This window comes from Ambystoma mexicanum, chromosome 14 (genome assembly GCF_040938575.1).
Source record: "Ambystoma mexicanum isolate Mex_15411 chromosome 14, UKY_AmexF1_1, whole genome shotgun sequence".
Lineage (NCBI taxonomy): Eukaryota > Metazoa > Chordata > Amphibia > Caudata > Ambystomatidae > Ambystoma > Ambystoma mexicanum.
In genome coordinates, this window is record NC_090940.1 from 366,613,121 (window position 1) to 366,640,347 (window position 27,227).

Below are 27,227 nucleotides of genomic sequence, written 5' to 3' on the forward strand. Positions count from 1 at the left end.
ATTCAGAAAGCTCCCATGTTCAGGTAAACTCGCAGAGCAGAGGCTGCAAACGGCTGGAACTAAGGTTGAGCCGGATGTGGCCAAACCAGATATATAAGAATGGACAGCAGCGTCCAGAGACAATTCCAATGGTTTCATTTCTTATTTTAGACGACGTTAGAATGCGAAACACTTGCAGACTTCTGTGGACACTGCATAGGCAGGGACGTCATTTTACCAAAATGCCAGGGGTAGTGGAAGTGACATCACACGACCTTTGACCTCTGATGACATCACAGGGAGTGATGTCATTTGACCCCCCCCCCACCTCAAAGTGACGTCACAGGAAGGGATGGAACATGATCTTTCACCCCTTGACAAAACAGAAAGTGACATCCCATATTGGTCTTGAGTACACCACTTAAAATATGGGCGCGATATCACTATAAAGTTATATACATTCCATACAAGAATGGATCACCATATGTATCGTTAATATCAGTGTGTATAGGACCATATTACCAAATTACTGTGAATGTAAGCAGACGTCCATGACCAAATGGTAATGATGTGTTATTATATAGTACTTACGCTTAAGCACTTTATATAGAAAAAATATACACCCAATATCACCCAACCTGTGTTAGTACTCATTTGTCGACCTCAGAAGGGTGAAAGGCTGAGTTGAGGTATTTAAGAACAGGCTAAATCAGTGACTCACCCCCTGAAGTGTGCGTGGAAATAAACATTTCTGAGTCTAGCAATTATTTGATAGAATTCCAGAAAGACAAATTATGTTATTACTATTCTTTCTTATTTAGGGTCACTGCTCAAAGTGTTACATTTGTGGAACCCACTGTTTTTTTAAAAGACACCTGAACCAGAAAATCAGCCACTCCAAAAATAAAGAGCCACATGACACTGGCCACAGCCCAGGAGCGTACATTGTAAAAAATAAAAAAACGTTAAAGAAAGAATATATATATTTTTCCTTAGGGGTAGCAAGGGAGACCACAGGGGTAGCAAGGGAGACCTCAGGGGTCGCAACTGCAACCCCTGGTGTTAGGCAGAATTATATGCAGTAGCCTTTGGGAACACCAAACACAATTAAGACTACAAGTGACAGAACAAATTCACCTTTGGTACAAGCCTGTACTACACAGTAAAGTGGTAGCAATGGCTGAGCAGCCAGAATTATCTCAAGAGTAAGTGAGCAGTATCAAATAGTTATACAAAGGACAGCAATTACTATGATTCAGGCAAACACTGACTCAAGGTTTTCAAGTAAAAGAACATACATTTATTTTACTCTTCAGTTGTATAACATTAAACTATTATAAGCAGTTTAAAAATCACACTCTTAATACACCACACCACTCCCCTTAAATCTCAGACAAGTTAAGCTCACAAAATGAAGTGGGAGCAAAATGGCACTCCAGTAATTTAAAAGGGAGGGAAAGACAAAGTTAATAGAAATTGAACCACACCAACAGGTAAGCACTCAGGGCAATAGAGCATGAGGAACTACAGTGATAGAATCAGGTAGAAAAGGCTTAGGGCCCAAGTCAATAGGACAAAAGTATTTTGCTCAAGATCGCACGGTTCAGGGTAGTTCGCAGTAAAGTTCGTGCCACGGATTTCGTACGAGTTTGGTTGGTAGAAAAGTTAGTTCAAAGAGAAGAGAAGGACAAGCCCTTGGATTGGAGAAAGATTTCACACACTTTCACCGCGGCTGAACGAAACGAGCAACCAGGTTTTCACAGTACCTTAAAATGGAGAGGAAGCTGTAGCTGAGGCGGATGTTCCTGGTAGTTCCAGCAAGCTCACGGTTCCTGAAGCGACTGTCGGACTGACACAAAGTAGGAAGACTGAAGGGTCCTGCACTACCCTGGGAAGAAACCAGCAGCAGAGCAAAGCAACGAATAAAAGGTGCGCTCCTTAAAACGCAAGCATGGTCCGACCTTACTGGCTATCCGGCCCACTATAGCTCTGTACAGCGAATTAGACCAGAGGAGGGGTCCTGGCTTGCAGTTTGGGCGAACTGGTTGGTCCCACTAGCTCAAGGGAAGAAGTTTCCTGGAGGATCTTCTCTGTCGTCGGATTCTGAAGATTCGGACCTGCAGCAGGGCTTCACCGGCGGTTCAGTCGTGGCAAGGGTCCTCTTCCATCAGCTCCTCATTGGTTCTTTTGTTACAGTGGTGACTCTGCCTTTCCAGTCCCAGAGACCTGCTTTTTATGCAGTTTTCCCACGTTCATTCAGCCTGGCTGTCAATCACACAGCAGGGTGGCTGTCCTGGCAAGGAGAGTCACCCAGCCAATCAAACAGGAATGTGACTTGGGTTACCAAGGGAACCCATGGCAGGGGTTCTAATACCCCTCCCTCTCATCCTGCCTACCCAGACTTTCAGGCACCTTAAGGAGGGCTTCGAAAAGACGGCGAACAAAGGAATCACCCCGGTTTGGCACGCAGAGAAGAACACGAGAAAGACTTTAACAAAAGGAAATGGAGAATAAACCCAGCCGGAGCCAAAATAAAATGTATTTGGTCAAACGGGTTTATGTTCATGTTCAAGGCTAATATAATAGCCTAAAACAATACCATGGTTATATACGATAACCGCTGTAGAAAAATTAGGGTAGTTACCACTGCCGCCAGCCAAGTCTTGATGTAAAGGGAGCGAAACAGTGCTCCAAGAAGGGCAGACAAAAAGGGGTTGGAATTAATCCTTTCCAATACTCCATGTAAGATGGTTTGTACTGGGTCTATGATTTCAAGAGACTACATAAAGTTAATGGCAACTTTACATGTTGCTGGGAGACAGTAGTCGGTCCCAGGAAAAAATGGAGTCAGTGGGAAGTCTAAAAGACAACCCTGTGTCACTGCACTGAAGGTGCTGTGTAACACACATAAAAACGATGCTCATGGAGTAGGTGAGGCTCCAGAGCCCAAGGTCACACAAATGGTAAAAACACACACAGCAAAACACATGTAAGAGTGGGAAAAAGGCTCACAGTCTTACCAGGTCAAAAAAATAAATCCTAGAAATCCAGCAAAGCTGCTGAGGGACTCATTAGGTAAGGGAAATTAGCCATTTATGAGAATTCTCCCTAACACCTGGCAACCCCCAAATGACATCCCTCTGCATATGCCGTCCTGCCTGCTTTCAATACCTAATGGTTATTACTGGAAAGCCCCCCTTCTGAAAATATGAAGTCCTCAGGGACTGGGACACAAAGCACAGAGATTCAGGGGAGGGGTGGCCTGCGTGCTGCAGAGAATCACACATGAGTTTTAAGTCTGCTAATGAAGAGCGGAACACTAGATCATGCTAGTCCAAGTTGCTATAACTAGAATCAGATGAGTGTTGCGGCGGCACATCAGTCTGTGCACCACTTTCACAATGAGCATTATATGTAGGAAAGCTAGAGCAGCTGCTCCCCCAAAGGGAGCAAACATCCATCCCCATGGAAGCCTTGGTCTGCCCTCTCATAAGCAGGAAGAGGGCTGTTTCTGTTTTCTTCAGTAGCACATACCTACAGCACAGAAGAGCCCACATGTGCAAAGATATTAGAACCACCCGAGGTTGCAAAAAACATTCACGAGGGTCCTTCAATTGCCTTCTCAAGGCACCTATCTGCAGGTTTAAGTCCCCTGCCAAATAGGAGAGAACATAGGAACACCTTATGGTACAACCACCAGTACCAGAGACTCTGCTCCAGTCTGCACAGTTGTGGGGACTTGGTAGCTCTGTCTTTATTTATGTACAACTACAACATGGCCGAAGTATGAACACCAGGATCCTACATCCCCCTAATAAAGAGAAGAGGGCCCTGAGGTGATGGAAATTAACTTTAGCACAGTCATATCATTATGCAGCTGAGCCCCCTCTAGAAAGTAAAGGCCATAGACCAACAGGAACCCCAGAGAGGTACTCTATCTTAATAGCGAGGATTAAGGTGTCTTGAAAAACGTATGGTCCACAATCTGACCAGGTAGCCCATGCAGAAAGATGAAAGGGGTCCATTCACCAGGCAAGCTCCTCTTCGACCTTCTAAAAGACCTGAATCAATGTGGACGAGGGAGCTGACTTATTGTTCATCGACCTGGCAGTTGGAGATGAGTCACTTCCATGGGAATGCATGAATAGGGCACTACAAGAGTTACAGAGGCAACCTGCCCCAGAGCCCTCTGGAAGATTGATGCCAGAGCTCATTGTGCTCCAGTTAGTTCCCAACAAGCAAACAGAACTGCTTGAACCTGTCCTGAGGAGGAACCTATTTTCTTTGCTTGGTGTTTCAATGTAAAACAATGGCTGCACTGGGGTCTGAGTATATCTTTTCAGAATCATTGTTTGTTCCAAAGCTAATACTATTTCCAAGGTCACCTGCAAGCCCATTGCCATTAACTCTGGGGAAACAGCCATGATTGCCCAGTTAAGTGCATAGGTGAAACCTCTGCAGGTGTAGGATACTTGTCACCAAGGAACTCCCCTGGATGAATCTCAATGGCAAGCAGAGGATGAATGGCAAGGCTTTGAACTGGAAGCATTGGTTGTAGTTTATGAACCTGGGGAACTTTCCGTGAGAGATCCATAAGGTGATGTGCATGTAAGCCCCCCTGAGGTTCTCTTGAACATGTTAAATCCCAATAATGCAATGAGAAGAGGATCTGAACTGTGGTTAGCATTTTGGACCTTTCACTTGGCAACAATTTGTTGAACGTTTGGAAATCAAGAAAGGTCCACAAAACCCCATGTTCTTCCTTTTTAACTTTGAAGAAGTGGGAGAAGAAACCACCTTCACATCCAAATTGGACATTTTTGATGTACTGCACTTTGCACAGTTTCACAACTTCTGAGTGGAGAATCTATTAAAAGTTGATTGGCTGCAGTAATATCTAAGGTGGGCAGGAGCCTAAACCACTTGCTGAGGAGCACACAGATCCATGTTTCAGGGCGACAGATGGAGTGTGATCAAGCCTTTCTCCTGAGAGGAGAGTGATGCGCCCAAGAAGGACTTGCCCATTCTCTGTTTCTTGCATATGAGGAGACCAGAAGTCGATCTTCTACAGTCCCCACAGTTCAGTGCTTTGGCTTGTTAGCCTATCAAGCCACAGTAAGACCTACTCTGGCCAGACCTGCAATGTGTGGATTGTTTCATTGGCAGGCTCATAATCGCTGACAGGGACCAATCTGTGAATATGTTGGTCTTTTGTTTGTTGATCTCCTCATCTGTAGAGGAAAGGAACAGCTGAAGGTCATCAAAAGGGGTTGTCTCTCTCCTTTTCTTTATTCCCATGAATAAGTTTGGTGTCACGTAGCCATGCTGATCTGTGTAGGCCAAGGCCCACACACATGCCTCCAGTGGTGGTGTGCACGTGCTCTGGCACAGACTTGAGGATGTCATGCTGGACATTCTTTACATCATTTGCACCAGCTAGGAACTGCTTCCACTTGCCTTTAGAAAGTCTGTTAAAGAATAGGTCTCCCTTGAAAGCTTAAGACTGCAAGCCCCAAGGATTGTGTCTATTTTAGCTTCATGTGGGCGAAGAGCAATGCTAAGGTACCCTGTTTTTGCCTACACTTTTCAGTACCTTATCCTCATGACTGAGAGGATTTGGTGTGGTCAGGGGTGACCGCCCTGTGGCAGTCCCACAAGAACATGGCAGCTGAGTGAGAAGATCAGTGACCAGATTGAGTTTCTCATCATAGAGTACCATGTATGCTTCATCAAGATACTTGTTATGGGCCGTATCAAGTGTGGGGGACCACACACATTCGTGGCCTGTTTCATAATGCCACGTTAAAGAAGAGTATGCAGATTTTCTTCTTTTCACGTAAGTATTTTGGAGAGCATGTTTGATTGCACCAGAGGAGATTCTGGAATCTGAAGTGGAGGAAGTCCATGACCCCCAACTTTCCTGCCAACAGTGGTTCAACTCATGGGCGGCTTATCTGGCGTAGCGCCACTGTGGGCAGGAACCATGTCTGATGCTGAAGACAGAGCAGGCTGGACCTGTGGCAGATTCAGTGACAGCAGCAGATGTGATTTGTGAACGTAGAGGCTGTACTGGGGTTGGCAATTCGTCTGTGGGCCCAGAGGATAGTCTCTAGAGAAGACAAGGTTCACATTAGACTTTTTCTGATTTCCAAAACCTCTGCAGCTTATGCTCCACTCCTTCTGAATGGATCTGCGTGATATTTCCGTCACAGAAAAGTCTTTGATGGAAAAGTTCACATGGGAAATGTACGCACCACCAACGGTTCGTACTTTTCCCATGTAAACAAACACTGCAAATCACTACATACCCACACCTCCATCCCCACCCACAACTCACCCACGACACACCCCACACCCACACCCTCAACACAGCCCCACCCACACCCCCAACATAAACAAACCCTACCTTTTCTTTGCGCTGTGTCCCTGCGGCGCCAGTTCCCTATCCGTGATCAGGAACCGGCACTGCAGAGTCCTTTTCTTTTTTTTTCTTCTTTTTTTTATGGGCAGCTGCAGGGGTTTCCCCTGCAATCCCTGCTCACTACACTGTAAAGTATAGTTAGTAAGGTGTTGCTGGGGAGACCCCCACAACCCCTGTTTTTTTGTTTTTGTTTTCTTCTCTGGTGTGCTGCGGGGCTGTCCCCCGCAACACCACGCTCACAATTATACCACACAGTATTACCTACCATGCATGACACCAAAGGTTTGAACTTTTGGTGTTCAGACCTTTGGTGGTATGCATTTTCAGACCTTTTGTACAGTCTTACCTTTTTTTTCGGTCCAATCGTACCATTCCTTCTGAATACCATTTATCAGAAAGGCAGTCCTCTTGCCACTCCAGCTCGTTCACTTCTTCATTAAACAAATACCAACAATACTTTGGTCTCACTCTGACTCTTATTTGGCTTTGGCTATGTGGGTTTACAACAACATCTTCTAAACACTTTGTAAAATATGGACAATAATCTTTACAAACATTTGGACGCTCAAATGCCCCCTCTTGACTATGGCAATGTGAGTTTGTTTTAAATTGCCTTGTTTTAACTTTCTTTTGGCTTGGGCAATAGTAGTTTGTATTGGGGTCTGCAGTTATTGTCACCTCTGGTAGTTGGTTATCAAACAAACCTGATTGCTTAGTCTCAGCTTCTGCAGCAACATGGAGAGTTCACAACTTCTCCACCTACGACTACTGCTCTGCTCCTTCTTCTTACTAATGGTCTGCACCTGAGGGTGCCGTTTAAGTCTCCCAGTCTCCCTCAATTGTGGGCCATTTCCATCAACAAGCTGCACTTTGCAGTTTTGTTCCTTTTCAGCCCTCTTCTTCGTCCCAGTACTTCGTGATTATGGGACTTGGAGTCCGTAATGCAACAATCAGTTTTTCTAACTTCTTCTATTTTGCAATAGGCCATTAGTAGGGTGGAGTATCAGGGAAAGTTGAACAAGGGGGTTTCCCACTCCTCCTGACCTGCTCCCCCCTCATTTGATCCTCTCGCAGAACACCACCCACCCGTGTCTGGATCAGAAAGTGTCTGCCTTTTCCTGGCCTCATGAGAAGGGTCCCAGGCCCGGTTTTCTGGGGGAATCATCTCTGATTCATCACAAGGATTAGTGTTAGAAGTGGTAGTGGTAGCAACGGGGTAGTTGTAGTGGAAGCAGTAGGGGAGAATAGGTAGTAAGTAGTAAGGGGCAGCAATATAGCCGCAAGTCCCATTAGAGGAGAGGGGTAGTATTAGCAGAGAGGTAGTGGTGATGAGAAGGTGGAATAGTAGGAAGGAGGGAAGAGAGGTAACATCAGACGTAGTATTAAACGGATAGTAGGCGGTAGTGATAGTAGTGAGTGGAGGAATTGAGAAACAGAAAGAGAGATAACATCTAATGGCGGAGGTAGACAGGTGGAGTGTGAGAACAGAAGGACAGAAGCATATTGGGAGGTGACCATCTTGGGACCCAGTGTAGGAGAGGGTCAGGTGAGACAGAGTGAGGGTGATGAGTCAGTGGAACTGTGTAAACGGAGGCACCATCCCTAACTCCCTTAAGAAGACTAAGCAGGCCTAGGAGAGGGAATGCTAGGAGACCCATAGGGAGCCAGTTATCCAACATTTAGGCAGACTATTGCTTCCCATGTCAGAAGAGCAGACAGTAGAGGTTATCTGGCATTAACATTTGCTATGGATGCCTGGGCTAATGAGGAGGGAATGGCTGGGGAGGTCGAGAGAGAGGGACTGACCTGGTGACAAAAAACCTTGAGACCCCAGATGACCCAAAAATCCCAAGATTCCATTAACCAGTCTGTCTGTTATAAAATTAAACACCCTTGAGCTGGAAGGCAGTGTTTGAGTGGTTATTTGTAGGGACACTGTCACAAATAGCCATATTCCTATTCATACATTTTCTTTGTAAGTATGTGTGTTCGGGGGGACATCTCCCCGTCTGCAGTTTGCTTAAGTGTGAGATGTTATGGCTTATGTGGAATGCGTCAATGTAAACTGCAAACCAGTTATTCCTAAGTCCTTTTGTACATTTAGGAAATGATGCTGTATGTAGAAATGGATAGGGATTAGTTCAGTGAATGATGTGATTACCACTAGTTATTGTGTTCCTCTGATTCCCAACACAATGCATCATACTTGTTTAACCCAAAATATTTCATTCATATTTATATAGTGATGTATAATGCAGTCTTGTCCTTCAGAAATCTTTATTAAACAGAAACTGTGTCTGCTCATGAAAGGACACACTGCAAAACCCTATTAGGTTGGTATACAATTACAGATAAAATCAGAGGAGATGCAGTCTACTGGGTACATTGGAGACAGTGAAATAAACACAATTCCCAGCTTCTCCACTGGATCATCACCGGTGAAATCACTTCACCTCACAGGGCCTAATTTCCCATAACTTCTCAAATTACAAACACACAAGGTGATTCACTTAGGAGTGCACAACATATTAAAAAAAATACAAGCAAAATCACTGACCTAGCATTTCCGGGTTTACCTGACATAAGATGACAGTACATTGGCAGTTGAGGCTGCACTTTACAATGATCCTAGCACTTGGAATTGTGAGACTGTAGATTCTGCATGATGACTATACATGGCTTACATTGCACTTGGTATACAATGTCACTCAGTGGTATATGAGATTCCACTTAACATTTTATAGCAGTGCCTGGCATATGAGGCAGCATTTAGAAGATGGCAGTGACTGGCCATATGTGGCAGTACAGGCATAACAAAACAATGTTCCTAGACTGTTATGGTTCTGCTGGGTGTGCCCGTAGAATAACATGACTGCACCAATTGCATATTGGGCTAGAGCCTGAGCTAACATATGGTTGAAAACTAAAATAGACTTGTCTCTGCTTTAGTATTGCTGACTATTTTCAACATTCTGCTTATCAATCTGATATGAAAAATCCAAGCATTGGTGTTTAATTTGCTCCTGATTATTCCGGCTGGCATATTGATGTGTATTGATTATCAGCTCTTCACTTCCTAATGAGTATGACAAAGTGTGTATGCTGTGCTTCTGTGCAGCCTTAAATATGCACTTGCTCATGCTAAATATATCCTAATCTAGCTATATAAAAGTCAAAATTAGTTTGCTTGTGGCAGGATTTGTGATGAAGCATTGCTCCGTATACAATGCCACACTGTTTCACCAATTTCCACCACATTTTGCATAGTTGCCTGTTAGGACTACGCATACATTATTGGCTATATGAAATGTGGATACCTCACCCTGTTCCCTGGATTTCAACACAAGTCAAAATGTGTTGGTGGGTGTGTGGCTTGGCAAAGCGTTGTTCCTGATACAATTCCACACTGTTTCATCAATCTGCACCAAATGTTGCATAGTTACTTGTTAGAACCCTGTGGACATTACTGGCTACATGACATTTGGACAGCCCTCCCCGTTTCCTAGATTTCAGCACAAGCCAAAATGTGTTTGTGGGTTTGTGGCTTTGCAAAGTATTGTTCCTTATACAATTCCACACTGTTTCACCAATCTGCACCATATTTTACATAGTTACCTGCTAGGACCCTCCGGACATTACTAGCTACATGACATTTGGACACCCACCCCTTTCCCTGGATTTCAGCAGTTTCACACATGAGACTGTGGCCTGAAATTAGCGAAACATCAATGTGGCCGTAGAAGGACCGGTCCCGACACAAGGAACAAAACTCGAGGTCCAGGCCCTAGGATACAAGGTTACCAAGATATGTGCACTGTAATGCACCACAAGGAACTGCACCACACCATAGTGAGGCGACAGGTGGGGAGAGAGCACAGAAGGTCCCAGGATGCAGCAGCACACCAATTCTCCCCTCCCCCCAACGTCTCCTCTGTGATATGCCAGACAGCCACACGCTCCCATTCTCAGTGCAGTTTACTTCAGGGTGCAAAGCACATCAAGTGATAAGTGAATCGGAACAGCAACCTACAGAATCAGTGTTGTTATATCTGTCTGCAGAACCCGTTTGGAGAATGCTAGTGTTTAATCAATCTAAAACATTCTTTGTAAAAGAAGTGCCTCTGTTCCCTGCCTGCCTGTCAAAAACGGATCAATGGTAATGATAAGTGAAATCTTGTTCCCTTCTTGTCTAGCAGGAAGCCCAGGTGGTGCGAGATTTGGCTCATATCTGGAGTGGGCCTCATTACAAGTTTGGCGGTGCAGGTTAAAAGCAGGCTGTATTACCGTATACCACTGCATTACCGCATCGCCCAACTATAGGTTTGTTAGAAAGTTAGAGGATTCACCTCCAGCCATGAGCTGGAGGTAAATCCATCAGCTTTCCGCCAAATTTCAGTGCAATCACTGCGGCCTAATTACCGTCGCAGTAATTCTGCTGAAAATACCCCATTGACACCACCACTTGTAATCCGGCGGTAATACTGCCAGACCAAGTGGCGGTAATGGTAATACAGTTTGGTGGCATCTGAGAGGATTTACCACCCAGATACCAGATGTACCACACGAAACTCGTAATGTTTTTTGACCCCTAACACTGTTGTATATGAATCACTATGACATTTCTAAAGCATTTCACTCCAACCGGTTTGAAATTAGTCCTAGTGGAGCTCCTATGTTAATCAGTGAATGTTCATTAATGGAGCACAAAGAAAACTACACCGGCTAGAGGAGAATAAAATCAATGCCTCTATACAGAATGACACTTATCTCAAATAAGCATCTCCCAACAATAAAAAACGAAAGACTTTTGACTCGGTAGCAAAACAGATCAGGCTTACAAAAAATATATATTAAAACCACGGCATAATTGAAGTGAACGGCAAGTCTTAATTGTTTACTATGACTCAATATAGATCTTTAATTAGCAGGATAATGATAATTCTGTGAGTCCTTTTATGATTTTATCTTTACAGCTCAATAGCCATGAATCCTCATTTCGTGGGATGCACAATCACTTAGACAGTGATTACAGAGTCAATTAGCTAATGTGCAGCCTATTGGAATGCTATCAGAAAGCGAGAAAAGAAGCAAGAAAGTCTGCAGAGCCACCTGCAAATCAGTTATGAACAATCAACCATAATCTTCATGTAGTTACTAACAAATTAGCATGTGTTCATGTAATTGTGCTGTATTGTATTGTATTGTATTGTTTATTTATTTATAGAGCGCACCGGGCCGGTAGGCAACTGGGCGCTAGTGAGGCAGCTTAGGTTACAGTTACATAAATATCTTGCAATTTCTTATGTTAAAGTTGCATGTTACTGTTACATGAATATCTTGCATTACTTATCTAACATTTCTTAAGTTACAGTTATCTTATATTTCTTATGTTAAAGTTGCAGGCATATCTTACACGTTATCTTGCAAGTCGTACATACAGGGTGTTAGTATATATAAACAGTTAATGGTGAGGAGGATAGGAAGGGGTCGTTCGTAGGAGAAGTGTCAGCAGTCGTTAGTCTGTAGCCAGAGTTTGACATTCGTTTTGAACAAGTGAAAGGTAGGAATGTCTCTAAGTGGGTCCGGAATGGAATTCCACAGATTAGCCACCAATACTGGGAAGCTAGAACCTCCTGTTCTTTTCAGATTGAAGTTAGGGACTCTGATGCTGTTGGCTTAGGCTTTCCTAATGGGACGTTCAGATGTTTGCCTAGTAAATTTCTCAGTGAGGTATGTTGGTGCATTGTTGTTAATATAGTTATGTGTAATGTTCAGGGTTTTGAATTTGATACGGTCGTTGATAGATAGCCAGTTCACAGTTCTTCTGTGATCCGAGATATGTTGATCTTTGGGGATGCCTAGTGCTGTTCCACTGTATTGTATTTGTCATTTATATACACATTTTACCATTATTATAGTCTCAATGCGCTGTTGTTGGGAATGCCCCCGGCCACTTCAGTCCAGAGTGTTTGAGGTCACAGAGTAGGATTAGAATGCATGTGTGCATTTGGCCAAATAAGGCTTAGCAGGGTTGGCTAGGCTCCGGTAGAAAAAACAACCTGTGAGGTCCGGCATGTGGATGGGTGCTGAGAGGAGTCAGGAGATGGCATGAGTGCTAGAGACTCACTATGTGTCTAGCGTGCCTGAATTTGTCATAGGTCTTTGCTGCATAGTGATGTCAGAGGTGTTGAGGGGTAGTCTGCTGTAAGTAGGAGAAGCAATTATGTGAATCAGCAAGACTGAATTTGTCGTAGTCGTTGCTGTATTTGGATGTGTGCGGCTAGCCATGCCTGCAGCTGGTGTGGTGCATTATACGTACCTAGCAGTCCGGGTGGAGATTTGTTTTATGTGCACCCGATCAGGTAGTGGCTTCCTCTGTCGATTCTTGTGGCTGCAATTAAATGTTTAGCGACAGTGACAGTCCATGCTTCACAAATTGGAACTAGAGGAGAACGGGTTATACATAGAGGCTCTTTCAGGTGGAGAGCATGAAGAATCTTCCCAGATATTATCAGTGTAAGATGCCACCCTATCGTTCATCTAGGGGAGATACCCGCCCATCCCTCAAGTCCTTCCAGAGCAAATTCCGGACTACGTCTTGATTGACTTCACTTACTAATGCAGGCCTTTTGGTGCGGGATATGGCCATGGCACACAAATCCTTCCGTGACAAGGCCCCGCTGTACATCAGAATCTATCTGATTGCTTTGGTGCCGTTGTTCTATCTCAGCCACTTTGACTGCGATTTGACTGTTTTCCCCGTGCGTGCCAGGTGCAGTGATGAATCAATCCTGTGACATTGGGGAAATACATTCTTCTAACGCAATAAGAACCATTTCTTAAAAGACCTTTTTTCCCTTCCACTTCTTGTATGTCTTGGTGCATAGCAAAGATCATTTAGGAAAGTACATTCCAGGCTAGTTGACATCAGGCTATAGTAGGCAGCTTACTTGGTGCCACCTTGAGGGGGACACCGGAAAGTGCCATACCGGTTGTAAGCACATCAATTCTGGCTCTGTATCAAGGGAGAGGTTGCTAAAATGGCATCATGCCTTATTTGCATCGGCCTCAAGTATATTGGCCCAGGTACAACCACATGCCACTTGATTACACACATTTTGAATGCAATCCTCATATAACATAACTGCCAACACAATTGCCAATTATGGCACAAGTTTTCCACGATCTGGGCGATATTTGCATCAGACTTTACATTAACTTTGTGTCTGATTTCCCTAAGCAGTCTCTATTACAATTGTGCATGGTGATTGACCGCAACAGTGGTGCCTCAGCAGTAGTCATTACTTTTAGCAGTAACCATCAGTTATGGGCAAACACATTAGTATCACCCAGAAATTAATTGCACATTTCTCAATATTCTTTTAAACTTTTGGCAAAAGCGGGTTCAAACAAATCTCTCCCCCTTGTCATGTAAAGCACACCCCTTTGGGGCTCTGGATGATTCTGGAAAATGTGTTCGGAGAGGCAGGAGGTTTGCTGAAAAATGTAAAGCTAGGTTGAAGGTAATAGTTAGAATAGAGATCCTCTTTCTATTTAGAAGGACTTTACAATTGTAAATATGATAGAAGCATAATATGGACAGGGTTTCTTCTCGTTTGCTATTTAGGTTTATAATTTTAAATAAATGCACATGACATGTTTCACAGTCACACAGATGAATAGACGATTATTTGAGGGTACTGCACATCACATAGACTGGCTTCAGTGGCAGTCATGGTGTGATTATTTCAGGTGACCGTGGGAGCCAGCATCACAGAGACTACCTTCAGTGGCACTCATGGTGTGATTATTTCAGGTGACCGTGGGAGCCAGCATCACAGAGACTGGCTTCAGTGGCAGTCATCGTGTTATTATTTCAGGTGACTGTGGGAGCCAGCATCACAAAGACTGGCTTCAGTGGCAGTCATGGTGTGATTATTGGATGTGACTGTGGGAGCCAGCATCACAGAGACTGGCTTCAGTGGCAGTCATGGTGTGATTATTGGATGTGACTGTGGGAGCCAGCATCACAGAGACTGGCTTCAGTGGCAGTCATGGTGTGATTATTGGAGGTGACTGTGGGAGCCAGCATCACAGCGACTAGCCTCAGTGGCAGTCATGGTGTGATTATTTCAGTTGACTGTGGGAGCCAGCATCACAGAGACTGGCTTCAGTGGCAGTCATGATATGATTATATGAGGTGACTGTGGGAGCCAGCATTACAGAGACTGGCTTCAGTGGCAGTCATGGTGTGATTATTGGATGTGACTGTGGGAGCCAGCATCACAGAGACTGGCTTCAGTGGCAGTCATGGTGTGATTATTTGAGGTGACTGTGGGAGCCAGCATTACAGAGACTGGCTTCAGTGGCAGTCATGGTGTGATTATCTGAGGTGACTGTGGGAGCCAGCATTACAGAGACTGGCTTCAGTGGCAGTCATGGTGTGATTATCTGAGGTGACTGCGGGAGCCAGCATCACAGAGACTGGCTTCAGTGGCAGTCATGGTGTGATTATTTGAGGTGACTGTGGAAGCCAGCATCACAGAGACTGGCTTCAGTCTAATACACATGTGATCTTCTTCTAAGACTGCAGAAAATCTGAGAGACCGACTTTTGCGAGATATAACAATATACACACACATGAAATGTTTCTGCAGGAGCAGAAAATGATACTGGGGGACAGAGGCATACACATATATTCATTGAAAACAACCGAATGTAAAATGTATGTATTTTATCTGAAGGGGCAGACAATCCCTGTACCTGCCTTGTGCGAGATGCACAAAAGTAAATATTTTCGGAGGGAGCTGAAAATCACAGTCAATTGAGAGGTGGGCAAGATACATTTTGAGATTAAGCTAAGGAAGCTAGACACGCGCATACACATTCTTTCTGGTGACCCTTAAAGTGACTTGCTTGAATGAGATGCACAAGTATTACATTCTGTCCGAGGTAGAAGAAAATCCCAATGTCTGGTATTTGTGAGATACAGCAGTGTGGCTTTCCTCCTGGGGGAAGTGAAAATCCCAAATGACTGGATTCTATGCGACACACACACATGCTATGCTTGTCAGAGTGAACACTGGCAGGTAGATATTAAATATTACATTCAGTTATTAAAAATGTGGATGAAACACAAATTTACATTGTTCTGCCGTATGAGGTGGGCCAGAAGAAGGACAGACACTCTGAGGACATTTCAAACATTTGTTTATTAAAAAATAAGAATAAGACCCATCTTTCCCTATGACTATGCAGCGTTCCCTACCTATTTTACAAAGGTGCTCATCAGTCATCAGTGAATGTACAAAAGGAATAGGTGTGCTGTCCAAAACTAGCCCTAAATGACCCTACCATTATTCTAATAAAAGTAAGGTCAGGAGAATGATTCCCTTCTCCTGATGATTGCTTTGTGCAGTTGTCTTCTTTCTTTTTCTTGTTAATATGCAATTTTTAAACAGTATCTTGTTCGATTCTTTATCAATTCACATAGTTCACTCAAGCTATTACTGGCTTTTCTCTTCTCTTTAGAAATGTATTTATTTATCCTCTGTCAAATCTTTGTGTGTCTTTTGTTCTCTGGACAATTATAGTTCATCTCTTTCCAGCCTGGTTTCTTTTGTATATTATTTATCTTAGGGGTTTCTCTGTCTTTCAGTTCACAATGCTTTCTCTCTGTTATATTCCACTCTTTCCTTGTTTAACCATGGGATAGTTTCCCTTCTTCTTCAGGGTGGAGATCCCCAAGCACTATTGGTTTCCCTCTCAGAGTCTTCTGGGATTAACTTTCTCAATCTGGCCGGCCTCGCTTGGCCCTGCGCCCGCACCCACCTGCAAGGCAAAAAACCCTGAGGTCATCTTTGACTCCACTCTCTCCTTCTCCACTCACATTTCGGACATTTCTAAAAAGTCCAACTACCAGCTACACCTCCTCAGAGGTACTCTTCCTTTTCTCACCTTCCCCAAGTGGCTCACTGTCTCCAGAGCCCTGGTTCTCTCAAGGCTAGCCTACTGCAACAGCCTCTTTCTCAATCACCCTGCCTCTGCTCTGTGCCCTCTGCAACTCATCCAGAACAGAACCCCAAGATTTATCCTTGGCCTCAAGCTCAGGGATTATATCTCTCTGGCATTGAAATTCCTTCACTGGCTCCCCGTGGCTGCAAGGATCAAGTTCAAGACCCTCTGCATTGTCCGCAAGGCATTCTGGTACCAGGGACCTACCTATCTGCAACATTGCCTACCTAAATACGGTCCTTCCCGATACCTCCCCTGATCTACCTCCAACCTTCTCTGAGTGAGCCGGCTCTCCAAGCAGAGATTTGGAGGGAAATATTTATCCTCTGCAGGGACCTCCCTCTTGAATAACCTCTCTGCCACAATATGTTATGAGCCTGATCTCCTTAAGTTCCGGAAACTCCTTAAGACATTCCTCTTCTCCTCTTTCTTCTCTCTCCCTCTACCCTGCTAACCTTTCTCTCTGGTCAATCCCTCTCTCCCTCCTTTTCCGTGCAGCCTGCTGAAAAGCCTCCTGGTGTACCTCAGAGTCTCACAGGTCCCTGGCACCCTCGCCAGTCCTTTCGCACTTGCCTCTGTGCCTTGCCTCCTCGTTACTGCACAGAGTAGCATCTCTCTGCACTTACCCCAGCTTCTGAATTACTGGGCGCACTTGGTCTCCTCCCCCATCCCTTGCAATTGCTCCCTCTCCCCTCTCCTTCACCTGTCTGCACACTTGCATCTGAATGCACCATGCCTTAAAGATCGTCTATCTGTTTTCCTCTTGTCTTACCTCCTTGCATGGTGGCGCCTCAATGCATTTGGAAAAACTGCAGAATCGTCATCAGACCTATTTGCTGTTATGTACACCGTTAATTTTATTATATGCACTTGTTCCTTGCACCCACTCTGCCCGTGCAGACTTGTATCATTCAGAAATTCAATGGCTCTAAATGACTGTTGTTTTTTCCCCTTGTTCCCTCCCTCCTTGAGTACTTTTAAACACTTGGTTTGTGTATAGACACTTTACAAATAAAAAATACCATACCACATTCATACAGTTCAAGTTCATTAGCTTTTGTTTCAAGTGTTCGTCACTCATACTGGGATGATTATCTCTGATTACATGAGTCTCTTTTGACCTCCCGGTGTTCCCATTCTCCCTGTTACCTTCATTGCTCCAGCAGAACGTCTTCAGGATCCGTATTGGTTTGGGGCCTTGTCCTTTGTTCCTCTGCATGGTCGGTTTGGTTTCACCACCATACTCCCCTCCTTGCAGTTTTGCAGTTCTCTTTCTCCTTCACAGGGTCTTGGTCCTTCTACAAGTAGCCAGATCACTTGCTGTGGTTTGTGCTTGGTGGTATCGGCGTAGTTGGATGGGTAGTCTGCCCGACATGAAATCCTCATGGTCACGCCACCACGAAGGTTTGGGCTCCCATTGCACCCGTTGTACCTGTTACTCCCTCCTTGCAGAGGCTGGGATACCACCGTCTCCTTCTGCCATTCAGAGCCACTCTGCTTGTTGCCGGCTACACTTCTTTCGATCTGCCTCCATCAGGTGCTGTGCATCAAGGCGGCAGCCCCTGCCTTTGAAAGTGTCCCTCTCCCTCCTCTCGCTCGCCTTTGTCCGCTATGTACTCCCCCTTTAACGTACTCATCACAGTTAATTTAAGGACCTCATTTAAAGGGGCAATTTCCTTTTCTTCCTTGTAATGGTGTAAGTTTGTTTTCTCTTCATTCAAGTCTCGGGACCTGAAACCATTTGGCATATTAGATAGCCCCATGTATGCCATCACTTGAAATGGTTTCAGGAGATCCCCACAAGAATGGGAGTCCTTGCCCCCTAACAGGGAGTCTCACCCGGTGACGTCCCACTTGCCTCTGCCCCTAGGGAGGGTAATGCTGAGTGGGCTCAGCTACCTAGCCTCATAAGGGGTGCTCTCCCTTGCGGAGAAGGGACACATTCCCTTGATTTGTCACATGTAGCATAAAATCGTAGTGAGTGGCTTGTGTAAGAGATGACTTTTTGCTAACACAACTAAACGCAACTAATTGAGGGATGGGCAAAGCCAATGTTGCAATCAATTGAAGAGAATTAATTCCCTGATATTTCCAGCCCCCAAATATTTTTGGAGACATTCAGCTGGTGGGAGTGTCACACAAGCTTCTTTATGCACTGAAGGTTTCCAAATTATTCATGGTATTTTGGGGCCATTTTGACAGAATTTCCATCTGTTGAGGGTGGGATAGCCTGAGACTTTCTAATTGTTGCAATATAAAATGATGCAGGTAATTCTGTTTATAAAAGGGTGGTCTGGTCAGAGCGAGATTTCAATAGCACCCTGAATAGCACTGATGGATATTACGACATTGGGCTATAGAAATGGCTGTTCGATTGTTTGTTGTACTCACTATTGGGCACAGTTGAAAAACATGCACAAAATGATCTTATACTCACGTATTCATTATTAGTAGAGTACAAACTAAGAAGATCATTCAGAGTTGGGTGGATTGTTTTCATGAATTACTGGAGGTATTTTAGAAATACCACCTCTGCAGGTGGTAACATAAAATATGTTTTGGTTAAACAAATTTGTCAGCCATTTCCACCTTTAAAGTGACAGTGGAAAGGGATTATATACATTAGTGGTTTATACCACTAGTGTACATTTTGGATGCGCAAAAGGGTCCTTTCGGACTCTTTTATGCAAAATGTGGGAAAGGTGGAGACCGAAGACATCTGCGATGCCCACCTTTCCATGCCCTTACCATGGCCCTTTGTAAAAACATTTTCCCTGCATTGAAAGAAAGTTTGGCTTTTTTAACTCAACCTCTTAGGTGGAGGTAAAAATAGGTCGTTTTTAAGCAGAAAGTCTGCTTAAAATACTGCAGTTGGCATTCCCATGAAATACTGCTGGTGGTATTTGATCAAACCTTGACTTGGGCCAACAGCAAAATGAGAAGTATTTGCCCAATACCGCTCATTTTACGATTGCCCTCCAACTCTGAATGAACCTCTTCAGTTTTTCATTTTTTGTCTTGTCTAGAACATTCTCATCTGACCAACAAAAGTCACACGTACAAATCAACAACATGTTCACATATATATACATAGCCACATGATCACAGATCTTGTCTTCCACTTATACTTTACCCAATTGCAAAAACACTCAACCATATCACCACCGTCACACAAACCGAACAGGAAACATGCACACACAAACACTCTCCACCTTCCTTGAAAATACAAATAAAAGTCGATCTTACTCCTTTTCCATCACTGGATCCCAAATGCACTGTCCTTGCTGTTCCCTCTGGTTCCATGAACTGAAATATGCAGCCGACTTTCAATAAAGTGCATCCTGGGAGCACAATAAAAGCCAAGTCCCCTCTGCTTCATTTGCTCTGCATTGTACAAGGGCAGACTCCATAGCCACATGTATAAGCAATACCTCGTCCACAGCTTCTTGTCATGTCTGGCAGAGGGCGATTACCAAATCAAGATGGTCACTTATCTACATGTGAGCCAGTGTAATGTAAGGGGCGTGTGACAAGGAATTGGTGACTGAGCAATGTGAGCAAATAAAGTAGTTGTGAGGGAAGGGGACTGAGCTGAGGGTTAAAAGATCGTGCAAAAGGGCAAAGGACGTCTGAAAGTTAATCTTATGGTAGACACTGAAGGGGCATCAAGGATGTAGTGCAAAGGAAGGATAGCGGAAGGTGATGGGTAAGGAAATAAGAGTAAATGGGACAGAGGTACAACTCTGGAAATGAAGGTCAGTATATTGAATGCCTGTTCCTGAGATCTGTGCCAATCCTGCAGCCCACTCTATCCGATTGTGGGGCAGGCTGCACCCCCTTCTTTTTTCTGACAAATGGATGCTTGCTTGCTTTGTGAACACATTTTTCATTTAATACTTCTCACATTTTGCCAGGATGCTTTGTCATGTGACTTGGTGCTTTGAAGACCGGATTTATTGAGCAGTGTGCTAGTTTAGCCCTCGAATAACAACTTTGCAGAAAGCATTTTTTATTGGTTCTACTATTGAAGATGGAGCCAGAGAAGATGAACTCTCCTCTGCTGAACCTGGGGCTTAAATCACTGTCTACCACAATTGACACATCAAGTTACCCTAAGCAAGTCACTTTTCAACATTATGCCTTGCTTTCCTGAACAGTCTATACAGAATGTCTCACTCATATGGGTTTATAATCAAAATATGGTTGTCTATAAAATAAAGTATAACAACGAGGCCTTTTCCATAAATACAGCCATTCTTAGAAAAGTACAAATAATGAAGGTGATTGGTATTCAAAAATCTATGTGCATTATACAATTCAGTTCCATACTGTTTAACTATTGTTTAATTGAATTTAATTGATTCTGCTTATAAATTGTATCAGTACAATTGTCAAGGAGAATTAATTACCAGAAAGCAAACCCTGCCAAAAACAATCTGTATTTAGCCAGTCATCTTGATGCACAAATGTATTGAATGTTTGACTTCTTAAATTATTCAGAAGGGCAGTCAATCTCCAAAAGAAAAAAATATTCTTTTGTGTTTTGTGATTCGCAATAGGTACAGAAATGTAATGTTTTTTTTTAATCTATGTTCCTAATGTTGTTTATTTCACCCACTGGCAGCACGTTCATCCTGAAGCAGAGGAACTGAGTACGCCAATATGCAATTGCAAGATTCACCAAATGTTTTGGGGTTGTTCCATAGGATCTTATATCCCGAAAAAGATGGTTATATAGTTTGCACTTTGGTGCAACCTCACGTGTATTGCTCCAGTCTTTTCAAAAAAGTCTTCTTTTAATTTTGTACGGATTGGATGTTAACATCGTTGGTGATAATTCAAGTTTAGTTAGAATATTATCGGATTTCGACATGAAGACGGCAACAGGGGCACCTTTTTTCTAATTTTCTATTTGGATGATTAAAATGGTAAAATCCACACACTCAGGGAATGTGGGAACCCCTAATTGAAGTGTGCCCAACTGGGGCTACTTGTTGTTCAATTGTGTTCCCATTCGCTCATTGGAACATCAAAATGATCATGAGATGACTCATGACCCTATGGTCGACCGGTTTCGATGACCAATTCCCATTGGAGTCATCTTCTTCAGGACCAGATGGTTTGTCTTGGGCGTCACCACAAAGGAGGTCCGCTGTGGCAGAAGGACATAGCCCTGAACAGTTTTGCCCTGAGTCGTGTAATCCGAGAGGTGCGTACACAGCCGTAGGTATAGCAAAAACTGATCAAAAGGGAGGTTATCTTTCAGGGCTTGTGGGTGATAACTCGAATAGGACAATAAGGAGTCCCAATCTGTTTGTTTCTTATAGACATTTGACCACAATCTCCCAAAGCTTGCAGTTACGTGGAGATCCATGAAAGGTATGTTTTCTTTATCTGGTTCTAGGGTACATTTAGATTGGCATTAAAGTTATTGGCCCACTGGTAAAAGTCCCTTAATTCTTTTTGTGTGCCTTGGAATATCATGAATACATCGTTGATGTATCTTCGCCAGATTTGTATCTGGTTTAGGAATGGATTATTGGTATGGTAGATGTGATTTCCCCCAAACGGATCTACGTAAAGGTTGGCAAGGACTGGTGCAGATGTAGCTCCCATAGCTGTCCCCGATATCTGTTGAAAATAGGTTTCATTGCATAGGAAGAAATTCCTTGTGAGGGCTATTTCTGCTAGCTGAATGATAAAGCCAGAAGGTACATTATATAATTCCATGCTGGATTCGAGAAACTGTTGTATCATGGAGGTCTCCAGCTGGGGGATCTTGGTGTACAGGGACTCTATGTCCATGGTCATCAACCATTATGTGTCCTTGTCAAACTGGAGTGTATCTAGTAAGGCCAATATACCTGTTGAGTCCTTTATGTAAGCCTTCATTTTGGGTACTTCGTCTTTTATAAAGAAGTCAATGAACTGGAAAAGGGGTTAAAGGATGGAATTGATCCCGGATACGATAGCATGTGTTCTCTTTTTTCCCCTCTTTCCTCTCTCCCCAGAGGACGGATATCCCGCCAGGTCCACAACAGCGTACCTCCTTTTCAGTGACACCCAATACAAACCATCTGGTCCTGAAGAAGATGGCTCCAATGGGTATACGTCATCAAAACCGGTCAACGATAGGGTCATGAGTCATCTCATGATCATTTTGATGTTCCAATGAACACAAGTGAATAACAAGTATCCAAAGTTGGGCACACTTAGGGGTTCCCACATTCCTTGAGTGTGTGGACTTAACAGTTTTAATCATCCATTACTAGGTCTGTTATTGGAGGAGAACTTCACATAATTGATGATTAAAATATTTAAGAGAAATTCCTACGAGAAGCTTCTTCCTATAGAAATAACATGTAAGAGACATGGGCCCTCATTACAACCCAGGCGTTAAGGGGTTAACGGCGCCGTAAAAGGTGGAAGGCCGTTAAACCCTTAACGCCTGATTACGAGGTCCCTTTGCGGGTTGGAGACTTTAACGCCTGCTTTTTGCAGGCGTTAAAAACCAACCCGCAAAGGGACCTTGGTGCTAAGTACGGTGCCTCAATTTGCGGCACCGTACTTAGCGCCTTCCCCATTGAGCCCTATGGGGCAAAAATGGGAATGGGGAAGGGCCATGGCGGCATGGGGAATTACCGCCCCGCCAGCCTCGGAATGGGGAGGTAATTCCCCATTCCGCCATGGCGGAGTCGGTAAGTTACCCGCATGGACCATGGTGCTATTAGCACCATGGTCCAACGCCAGGGTCGTGATGAGGGCCATGATCTAATGTTAACATTCTCTACTTTTACCTGCACTGGTGTTTTTAAATTGTCTGTGATCAATGTGAATATGGTCTCTAGATGAGGGAAAGATTTCTCGCTATGCCTATTGGATAGGTGGTACACCACCGTTGTTGCTAGGGAGAGCTTGCCCTGGCAGGGTCAGGGTGTGCTTCTGAATAGAGTCAGTCTTTTCTGTGTGTTTTATTGACAGCAGTTGTGCGAGTTGCACTCACTATTAATATATACTTCTTCACCCGTTTTTTTGTGATGCAGACTGGTGAATGTACGAAGTTGGGAAGTTTTAGTACTTTTCTCCAAGGTTGGTCCTGTATTTTATTGAGAAATGCACTACGCATAAGGTGATTTATTTCAGTTCCATACATAAGAAAGGGAAAACCTTTCCTTTACAAAAATCATTTGGGGAACAGAGAATCTTCCATAACGATAATTAATCTGCTTCATCTGGGAGGTTAGTTTACTAGCCTTTTCCAGAAGTTCTAGAAATAAAGCTTATTTTGTTGGCCTGGCCCTGAAATGCAGGCCAAGATATGTCAGCTCATTAGTCCTCGTCAATTGAAAATTCTCTGTTTTCCACTGAACACCATATTTTTTGCAAAGTTTCTTGTAAATCAAATGATTTTTGTTTTTGTCAATTGTAAATTTGAGAAATGAATTAATCAAATGCTGCAATCCTGTCTCTGTCTGGTCAAGGACAATCAGGTCATCTGCATAGGTCAGCCAACTGATTTTAAGTGGACTTATGTGTGGTGGTACAAAGGCTGTTCTAGACAGAGTCTCACCCATATCAGAAATATATAGGATGAATAAGCAGGTATTCAACACGTATCCCTGACGAAGACCTTTATGAGTGAGAATGACGTTAGATATGGCTGCCTGCTGATTCAACCTTACTCTTATTCTGGTATCAGAATGGATATGTGTCAATATATTGAATATGCCCTCCGGAATATCCCAATTTCTAAGCTTAGACCAAAGTTTTTCACGGTACGCCAAGTCAAAGGTCAAGGACCGGTCAGTACAAACTTCGTAAATCAGAAACACATCTTTTAATAAGGTTGATTGTATTAGGGATCTATTATAGATCGATTTAATGTAGTAATCACTCCTTTTCTGAAGCCTGCCTGCTTTTTCGAAAGCCGACCTGTAGAGGTAGCCCAGTCTTCCGAGTCTTGGAGAACCAGAGAAGTTAATAGTTTGTCATCCGCCTTAAGGAGAGTGATGGGCCTATAATTTAGAGGGCTTTCTTTAGTACCCTGCTAAAGAGGGATGATATTTGATAATTTCCAGCTTTCTGGAATTTTCTTTTATGAGAGGATCCCACTTAACATTATATACAATATAGGGGCCCAAATATCGGGATCACAGTTAAAAACAAAATGACTCAATCCATTTGGACCAGGGGCCCTTGAGGCAGGTGCATTTGTTATTAATAGTCTGATGACTTTAACATCTAAGAATAAAGCCCAGTCTGCCCTGAAGTCAATATTGCCACTGTTGCAAGGAAGCCTTATATAATTCAGTATAATGTTCTTCCCAAATGTTGCTGCCATAGGATTTGTCTGTATACTGAATTGTGGACGATCCAGATTTTTAATCAGTGCCCAGAAGTTGCATGTATCATACTACAGAATTGCTCTGAGCATTGATTCACTGTCATTTTGTAACATTATTTTCCAATAACCTTTTGTGCAATCATTATAATCTTAGCATATCGCGTGCCCTTTTTCAGGCTTAATATTCTCTGGTAGGTTTAGTTTATGAATAATTTTTATATTTTTTCTCAATTTCTTTTTCTTATTATACACAATCAAATCAAATCTATGGCCCTCATTATGAGTATGGCGGTCCGGAAATAAGTGTCCCGGTAGCAACATACCGCCACGATTTCCGGACCGCCATACTACAACAATGCCGGTAGGGGCCACGGATACCCCAGCAGGCCGGACCTGCCGGGTTTTCAGTCACCTGCCAGCATGGTTGTCACTGAAGTACCGGCACTGTTAGCAACGGTACCAGTGCTTCAGTGACCCGATTTCCATGGAGTCCTATGGGACTTCATGGAAATGTGGATTTACCGTTACAGCCGCAGCGTGTGATATCCCGGTGGCACCGGCATATCAGGTGGTGGTAAGGGTGTTACGTGGTTGCCGGTAACCAGCTACCTAACAGCACATCTTACCGGCAACCCCAGTAATAAGCCCCTGTGTTTTTTCTGTTTACCTTTAGTTTGAATCAGCAGCTTAATTGGGTTCTCAATAAACTCTGGAAAACTTTCTAGTTCAAACATTCATGTTTTTACCTCCATAGTAGTGGCATTTAATACTTTGGAGGCTTGTAAGGTCGAAGAGGGGTTGATGAAGATATTATAAAGGGTAGGATAGACACAGGATCCTTGCGGTACACCACAAGGGATAGATGCGGGAGGAGGTGGCTAGCCAATTCGGAGAAGACTCTCATGGATCTTCCTTCAAGGAAAGATGCAACCCAAGTCGTGGCGGCTGGCGGGTACATGGTTCGATTTGAAAGAGGCGTTGATGAATCCGGTAATTAATGGGACTAGAGTGTCGGAGCAGTCTTTTATGATAGATGCCGGCCTGATGTCGCCTTTAGATCTGGAGGGTTAAGATTTCAGAAGATGTTCCCAGTGTCATTCTCCAAGACCTCTCTGAAGTGCAAAGTCAAAGGAGCATATTTTTGTCTTCACAGCCGTTTGAACACTTGATCACCACTGCTCGCCTTTTGTGATAGTAGATGGGGGGTCAAGGGGACTGGCATTTCCAGCTCTCTAAGTATGCAGAATATTTCCTGTGAGTTGGAGCCAGCATTTGTAATTCTGGTATTGTAAGCAGTTGATTTTGCTGCGATAATAGAAAGTTTGTATTCTCTAGCAATCTTATTAAATGCAGTTTTCGGAGTATTGGCTGGCGCCTTTTTCCAGGTGGCTCTGCTAGTTGTTTTTTTTTCTAGCAGGGTCTGAAGTTCTGAGGTGAACTAGGCATTGATGTGTGCCACTGGTTTGGCTTTCTGAAGGACAAGGAGGCAACTGTGTTCACTACCTTGGTTAAGGTATTTGTATAGATGTTTGTTAGTACCCTAGGGTCAGTTGTGTCGATGTTCCCCTGCAGGAGGGGAGTAAGATGAGGGCGATGGTTACTTTGGTCCTCTTTCGAGTGCTACATGACCAGGTTGAAGGTAGGGCCGATGGTGTATGCAGGTGAGGTTTCAAAGTTAGGAAGGTGAAGGACAGGATGTGATCAAACCAAGGGCACAGAGAGTTGGCTGAGGTAGTAATCTGACTATTGAGGTCAGCCACCCAGTCCAGGGTCCTGCCTTTGTTTTGCGTTGGTGCTGACACTGTCAGAAAGGGCCTGAGGGTAGAGGCGTGCCCACTAAGCTAAAGGGAGAAAGGCACACACGAAGCTGGACTACAAGGAGTCCTGTAGACAAGAAAGGATAGGCAACAGAGGCTGTGAACAAAAAGGGGCAGGGAATACAAAGATACAAACACACTGGGTTCCCTCTTGGGGTGTACGCAGAATGGGGAAAGAGTGTTCCACAGACCTTTGGAAACTCCAGCCTTCAGCACAGTTTGCTATTACAGGGGCCCACTCTGAATGCTCATGGCTGCGAGCAACAGCAGTGGGTGTCCGTACCTGAACCCTAAGGCTCGAACAAGGTAACAGTACTCACAAGACTGAAGCCTGTACAGGTCCAGCAGGAACCGAACAATGACTGCTTTCTGAAACAGGAACCAGTACACTGTAAACAATGGCACGAAGTACAACACTGAAACGCGATAAGGGAAGGGGCAGAGATTGCCTGCTGGAGTCCAACAGTCAAACTCTGTACATAGGATTTACATAAAACACAAGTGAAGACAAGAACAGAAATATCCAGGGAAAAGAAAGTCCAAGTGAGCAAGGTTCAGAACAGAGAACCGGGAGAAAGGAAGGGCAGAAACCTAGTATCTAAATGCAGGGAATGGCGACCGGAAACTGTACACGGGAATCAAGAACAGTAAC